General features: G+C 37.7%; 1 pseudogene; it reads left to right on the top strand.

Annotated features, from left to right (window-relative positions):
* The first annotated feature begins 5262 nt into the window (after window positions 1-5262).
* Window positions 5263-6134, top strand: LOC103595311 (annotated as a pseudogene).
* The last annotated feature ends 2004 nt before the right edge of the window (window positions 6135-8138 follow it).

Genomic DNA, 8138 nt, shown 5'->3' with positions numbered 1-8138 from the left:
TCCCTGCATGACTGGGCTCCCTGGAGTTTTTAACTCTCAGACTTGTCCACACTGAGGTTCTAGCAATTGGACAGTTATAGTTCAGCTTTCCCTACTGCAGAACTGGTTCCCACAGAGGTTTTTGCCAAACTGTCAGAAATGAAAATCCTTATTATTTCCAGTTGAAGTAGAACTGCTGGCTTCCTAGCTTGAAATGTATCAATTTATATTGCACCTATCAGTTAGAGAATTCCTGTCCTCCACACACTCACCAACTTTAGGCATACCTTGGACAATCACAGAGTCTGAGCATCTTTTCATACATTTTGTGCTTATTTGTATCTCATCTTTGTCTAATTGCCTGTTTTTAGGATGTTGGTATTATTGCTAAGATGTTAGTGATTATTTTATTGATTTGTAAAAGCTTCTCAAATAAACTTTGTCACATCTTTGTCCCAGGTAGTCAGTTTCTTATGATCTTTTAAACTTAAATTTGGTGTATTTTATATTACTAAACTCCAACCCAAAAGATCCTAATTTACCAGGTCTGGAGTGAGCTCTGGGAATATACATTTTTAAAAAATGCTCAGTTGTTATTGTGAATCACATTCTACAAAAATACTAACAGATATTGTTGGTCTCATAGGTCATTAGGCAAAGCAAATAAAAGTACTGTGACTCAAAGTCCAATAGTCTTCACATTACAACACAGTTATACCTTTATGATCCCGTTTTGGTTCCTGCTTCGTCTTTCCCACATCTGCCTATCACAAGAGCCTAGTTATTACTCTGGATATAAAACTGATGTGGCAAGATAAGAGAATTACAGATTACTTTTCTAAGAAACATGCTAAGTCATTAACACTATAGACTTTGGCATCAGACAGATATGGGTTCAAGTCCTGACTCATTGGAATATTTTCCAGCTGGTATATAATTTTGGTTATGTTACTTAACCTCTTTATGCCTCAGTTGCCTCATTAGTAAAATGTATGTAACCAAGATACCTAACCTCATAGGGTTAGAGCAGGGATTAATGAAATAACATTTGGAAAGCACTGAGCACAATCTCTGGAAGATAGTAAGTGACTGATCATTATGTAGTAGCTCTTCTATGTTATTATTTGATTCTGAGAATGTGGTCTAATTTATGGGCCAAAATCATGGCTTTAAGAGTGGTCTGCCTCAGATACAAAAAATAAGAGGATGCATTATCTTCTAGAGAATTAAAAAACAACTGACTAAAAGCCTGTCTGCTTTAATTATTACTATAAACTAGCAATTGTAAACAAAGTCAGTGATAAGTACTCCTCCCCAAAAACATATTTTATTGAATTAGGCTTTAAATAATTCCTCTGGCTACTGTTGGATTTTAATTATATATATGTGATCTTTGAACTAGCATTTTTGATTGCTTATTCTTTCATAGACATTGCATTCTACATGGAGGTTAATTACATGAGCCCTGACCCATGCAGACTTAGCTATATGCATTGGTTTTAAGAGTAAGTTTGTAAAGGTTCATAATCATTGAAGCTAACCAATTCCAATTGCTATGATACCAAATGGCCCAGTGTTTAAACAGAAGATTCAGATAAACAGGGATAGCACAATGATGGTAAAGGCAAAGAAAACTGGAGATACTTCAATTCTGTCACTCTGTATGATAAGATACAATTTTTATTTGTGTTTAAAATTTTAGATTATAGAAATATTCGAAAGCAGCTAGGATTGATCCTGAAAAAATAAAGACATGATCTGAAATGGAATCTTTATTTTATTTATTTTTACTGACATAATGTATTATGAAGTTCAATAGAAGAAAATGTACAATGTTTAAATTTTTTTTCTGGCCATTATTATTGTTTATTTCATGATTATTCCTAAAAATAACTTTGTTATATAGAGGAAGAAATGTTAAAACATAATCCACTCCAGTTGCCAAACACACTAAACACTGAGATTTGATCAAAAAATAAATGGAGTCTATTTTCAAGGCAGTCCAATTAATTTTTTCCCCTCAAGCATCAGGGTTCCCACCTCACCCTCCTCTCTTTCTTCTGCTCACTCTTCTATTTTCCTCCTCCTCACTGTCTCACCCAATTCCTAAGTACTGTTTTAATATGATGGATCTACTGATAGTAAACGTGACTCTGAGGTGAATTCATCAGAACAGGTTGCACAGGAAAATGGAAAGGCCAGAAAAGAGTGCTTTATCAGGTGATCACCTTTTGGTAGCAGAATGCCAGGCTCAATTTCCTGTTTGAGGACTCTGAATGAGTGTGACCTTGATGTTTCCACAAGCTCTTTATAGGAGCAGCCAGGTGAGGGGGAAAGAAAAGAGAGGGCTAGGGAGATTAAGAGGTGGGAGAGGAAAAGGGAGCTTTAACAAAATTTACCATTATAAAGAGAAGTGCTTCTTCAAAAATGCAGTGATACAGATTCCTCTTTTGCTAATGGTTTCTCATCCTGGAGTGACAGGGGTACTGCGTATCCAAACTGGACCAAAATGACTAAGAAAAAGTGTACCTGATTCAATGATACTAATGACAATTTTTTTTTTTTTTCCGTGACCGGTAAGGGGATTGCAACCCTTGGCTTGGTGTCGCCCACACCGCGCTCAGCCAGTGAGCACACCGGCCATTCCTATATAGGATCCGAACCCGCGGCGGGAGCATCGCCGTGCTCCCAGTGCCGCACTCTCCTGAGTACGCCACGGGGTCGGCCCCTAATGACAAATTTTAAAAAATAGAAACAAGCAACATCCGAACCCGCGGCGGGAGCATCGCCGTGCTCCCAGTGCCGCACTCTCCTGAGTACGCCACAGGGTCGGCCCCTAATGACAAATTTTAAAAAATAGAAACAAGCAATAAATATGTGAATAAAACATTTGGCCTCATTACAATGGAAAAAATATGAATACACAGAGAGTAAAACTAGCAAAGATTTCAAAAAATCACCAAGTGTTGATATGTCGAAGACAGAAAAATAAACAACTAATATATTATTTGTGGATTATAAATTAACACACACTTCTTGGAGAATTTAGCAATATTTATCTTTAAAAATCTATATTCATTTTAATGCAGCATTTCAATCTATAGTTACTTATTCAGAAAAAATAACCATGGTTTTTGATAATGATACAACCCTATGTAAGTTAATTACAGCATTATTTATAATATAGAAAATCTGGAAATACCTCAACTGTCCAAATATAGTGTTTTGATTTTGATATATTATAGCATACCCTTTGACTAGAAATTTATCCAGTTATTGAAAAATTACATGCTAGCAAATATTTAAGGACATGGAAAATTTACTCTTAGGTAAAAAAACAAATTACTAAATGTTACATTATTCCCTATGCTTAGAAAAATGACTGGAGAGATGTATTCTGAAGTAAAAAGAAAATCTTTATTCCCTTCTCTCACTCTCCCTTCTTGCTCTTCCTCCATTCATCTCAACCCCAAGGAGGACGTGCTAATGTTTTGTCAAATTCTGAGATACTGTTTGGGCCACAGTTACTGACTGGCAGCTATTGCATCATGTGTGGCTCTCTCCCGCTCTCTTGCTTTCTATTGCCCCCATGTGGTGGGATTAGTAAACTGAACCAAGGCCTCCTTGGACCAATCACTTGCTGTTTCACCTAGTCTCTCTCTTTTGCACTCATTGTTTAGGCCTCCTGTACCTGTGGTAAGCCAGAGAATGGAAGATCCCAAGAAATGGAATTGGGCCTGGGGAGAGGTAGAAACTCTGCTAGGTTTATAGGTAGCAGGTGCCATAGCTACCCTTCAGGTACAGTGAGCGGGAACCGGTCTGTATGTGGGATCCGAACCCTCGGTGGGAGTGCCGCTGCACTTCCCAAGCGTGTATGTGGGATCCGAACCCTCGGTGGGAGCGCCGCTGCACTTCCCAAGCAGCGCACTGTAGCAGTGCGCCACCGGGCCGGCCCAAGAGATGCCATATTAACACCAATATTGCTAATAGCAAAACACATTCTTAGAGCATATTGGTCTTTGAACATCAAAATATAATCACTATCAGAAAAGTGATCACAGGCAAAAATGGTGGTATCTATTTTTTTCTGATTTTTTCCTCCTTTTTGAGTGGGCACAGGTTCTTCCAAGGCACAAGTCAGGTGGCTAATAACAGAGAAGGATGCTCTGTATAGGATGTGATCAGTGGAATGCTCAGTTATAAGGGTGAAAAGCAAAAAGGTCACTGATGTAAGCAAAGGCAAATTCTAGGGAGAACCAGGGTAAAAAAACTCAGAAAGCTAAATTTGTGTTCAAGTCCATGTGGTTAATTTTGGGTTTAAAATGAGAGACAAAGACAAAGGTCAGACTCTGAGTACATTCTGTATTCAAGTAGGGAGCAAAAATAAGAAAATAGACAAAGTAAGAAAGAGTCAAGAATTGGAACTGCTGGAGATTCTACTTATAGGATCAAAGCTAGTGATTCCTGGATAGGTCAGTGGAGTTTAAAGTTTTATAAACCAACACTGGCTATCTAATAGTCTTTCTAGTGTACCTGCTTAAAAGTAACAGAATAAACAATAAGGGAGAAAAAAAATGAAACTGGACTTCCATATTTGGGCACTACAGTAGACTACATGCCCAGTTCCAAGCTCACACAGCAAAATAATTTAAAATTCTGGATACAATATTGTAATCCTTCCAATTTTTAAATATACAAAGTGTGCTAGTAAGTAAAGGAAATTTTCAAAGACCATAAAATGGAGTGAAGGAAGAAACCCAGAAAGGAAAGAGACATTAAAGTTGGTATCTCCTCTGAGTGTATTTGCCCATCCCTGGTGAACGTGAATTTATATTTTGATGGCTGTATGGAATGATGGGAAGAGTAGGCAAAGTCCGGGATTTACCAAGAAGGAGATGCTACTCAGAGAGCTACAGGATAAAAACAAGGTGAATGAAAAGAAAATATACTCTGCAGAAGGGGATAACAAGGAAAATTGCCTTTGATGTTGGGAGAAGGGGAGACAAATTCCCTGTTTTCCTACACATAATCTGGCCCTTATGCAGTTTGGCAGAATAAATTAACGCTGCTAATATGGTACTACAAACCTTGAGCAATTTATTTTGAAGGGATATTGAGCTGTGGTATTTTCAAGACATGGAAGCAAAAAATGCAAATCCCCACTGGAGAAATGGATTTGCAACTTAGGCCTCATAAATTCCCACAGATATAATTCATCAAACTGGAGCTCTAAAATATCACAAAATACACAAGGAAACAAGGTCCCCTGAATAAAAGTCAACAATGAGAACAACAGCAAAGGGCCACGGAGCCAGGGCGGTGACCCGGGGCAGGGACTGTGCCCCAGAGACGCCCCGGAGCAGGGCGCAGAGGGCCCCGGCCACCTCTCCACTGCCCTGGTGGATGGCCACGGGTCGGGGAAGGATGAGTGACCGCGGGGTGTGGCCACACTCGGGGCTCCGGGCTCAGAGACTTCTAGAAGAAATCCTGAAGGAATTGGATGAACATTATGAGAAGTTTAAGCACAAAAAGGCCAGAGCGCAGAAGAGGCCCTCAGAGAGCCCCGATCCGGAGCCAGGAGCTAGGCAATGAGAAGATCCAGATTGTGAGCCAGATGGTGGAGCTGGTTGAGAACCGGACAAGTGAACAGTCACATTGAACTTTTTGAGGTGCACTGAGAGATCAACGACAGCACTGGCAACAGCTGCTAAGCTGGCCAAGACAATCACGCAGGCAGAAAAGCCGAATGACAAGAAGTCCCAGACAGGGCAAAAATAAGAATACAGAGAACGCATCTAATAATCATGACCTCGACGATATCATCTCAGGAACGCCAAGGAGAAGAAAGCAAAAACCTCGAAGAAAAAGAAACGCTCCAAGGCCAAAGCAGAGAGAAAGGGAAGCATCTCCCACAGACTGACCTTCCTATTGACCTGAACGAGCCAACCTGCTGTCTGTGCAATCAGGTCTCCTCTGGAGAAAGGACAGGCTGCGAAAACGACGAGTGCCCCATCGAGTGGTTCCTCTTCTCGTGCGTGGGACTCAATCATAAACCAAAGGGCAAGTGGTACTGTCCCAAATGTTGAGGGGAAAATGAAAAAACAATGGACAAAGCACTGGAGAAATCCAAAAAGAGAGGGGCTTCTACCAGGTAGCTTGTGGACATTCATTTAATAGAGAGGAGAACAAAATAAACCAGATATTGCCACCTTTGTTGAGGTGTAAGAACTATAAAATGTTTATCTTAAAGAGTGTTAGAAAAGGAGCCATTCCTTTTATAGGGATGGCAGTGATTCTCTTTCCCTTTTGTTTTCATTGGTACAAATGTGTAACAAGAAACTGGTCTGTGGATGAGGATTTTAGAAACTACAAATATAAGCATGAATCAAACACTTAAGTGAGTCTCAGACTGATTTTCTTTTTGTGAGGGGGAGGGGTGACTTGGAAGGAACCTAACATATTAAATGCGGAAAGAAAAAATTTCATTGATTTTATTTTAACAAAAATAATGTTATTACTTTATGAACAGTGAGTCTCAGACTGATTTTCTTTTTGTGAGGGGGAGGGGTGACTTGGAAGGAACCTAACATTAAATGCGGAAAGAAAAAATTTCATTGATTTTATTTTAACAAAAATAATGTTATTACTTTATGAACAATTTTTTTTAATTAGCCATGTTGCTAAAAATACAGCCTATAGCAAATTTGTTTCTTGCTACTGTAATATATATCCATATAACAATTCAATAACAAAAGTTGATAGTTCAAAGATTATTTTTTCAAAAGGTAAATGGTTAAATTTTACATGACAAATATGTTATATATAGTGGCCCATTCTCCAACAGCCATTTTTAAGTTATTGGGTACATTTTTATTAAATCAAACAGAATTGGTCTAGTTATGGAACTTCAATCACACTTCTTCCATCACAAATCATAGTGTAGCCATGTTTAATTTACATAAGGTGTATAAATGTACCAAGTGAACTTGCATTTGCTAATTGGAAATGTACATTTCCAAGTGAACTTGCACTTGTATAACTGAAAGTGCAGCAAGATGCTGTTGTGAAATCAAGGTACACTTCCTGCTGTAGGAGAGCTGTACAGATGTGACATCAAGAAATAAATGAAACTTGGCCAGTTTTAAAAAAAACAGTAACAAAAACAATAGCAGAATGAATCTTACAAAGAATTATGCTACTCATATTATCAGACAGACTATAAAAGTATTTTTTACATTTCAATAAGAGAATAAGAGTATTGCAGGTACTAGTAACAAACTATAAAAAATGGCTAGACAGTTTTTCAAAAAACCAAATAGAACATGAATTATATATATAAGGGTACTTCAAAAAGTTTGTGGAAAAACAGAATTGAAAGATAATACAAATCTTTCCATGAACTTTTTGAAATATCCTCATACACACACATATCAATATGCATATTGAAACAATATTAATATGTTAAAATATATAAATTCAATATATATAGAGAGAGAAACAAAAAACCAAAATGACAACTTTAATGGCAGGTTATACACAATAAAAGAAAAGAAATTAGTGAACTGACAAATAGTTCTAAGGAAATTATACAGTATAGAGAAAAGAAGGGCAAAGAGATAACTAATAGGAAATAGGTGAAAAGTCCCTGGACATTGGAGTAAGAAGGTCTACCTTACATCTAATCAGAGTTTCAGGACAGATTTGATAAAGGAATAATCCTAGAGATGAAGGTTGAAAGTTTTCTAGATTGAGGAAAAACAAAAATCTTCAGATTTATGGTTTCCAAACCCCAAGATGGATACATTAAAGGACATCCATGCCCAAACAAATTACAGTGCATTACAGAAGAGCAAAGAAAAGAAGATTGCAAAAGAAGCTAGAAGGAAAGGCAGATTAGGTACAAAGTAATGGCAATTTTACAGCTGAGTTCTCAACAACAATGGTACTGTCAAGACAGTAGAATTGTACCTTCAAAATATGAAATCAAAACCCAGAATTGAGTATCCAAGAAAATAAACCCTCACTTAAAAAGACGAAGGAGTGGTGAAAGAAAACTGTTTCATTCAAACAAAAATAAAGAGTTTACCACCAACCAACACCAGTTGAAGGATTCTGAAGGCTATATTTCAAATACAAAAAAGAAATTGAACCCAGTAAGA

The sequence above is a fragment of the Galeopterus variegatus genome, unplaced genomic scaffold (assembly GCF_000696425.1).
Source record: "Galeopterus variegatus unplaced genomic scaffold, G_variegatus-3.0.2 Scaffold1741, whole genome shotgun sequence".
Classification (NCBI taxonomy): domain Eukaryota; kingdom Metazoa; phylum Chordata; class Mammalia; order Dermoptera; family Cynocephalidae; genus Galeopterus; species Galeopterus variegatus.
Note: the sequence above shows the minus strand (reverse complement) of the source record. Positions and strands in the feature narration are given on the sequence as shown.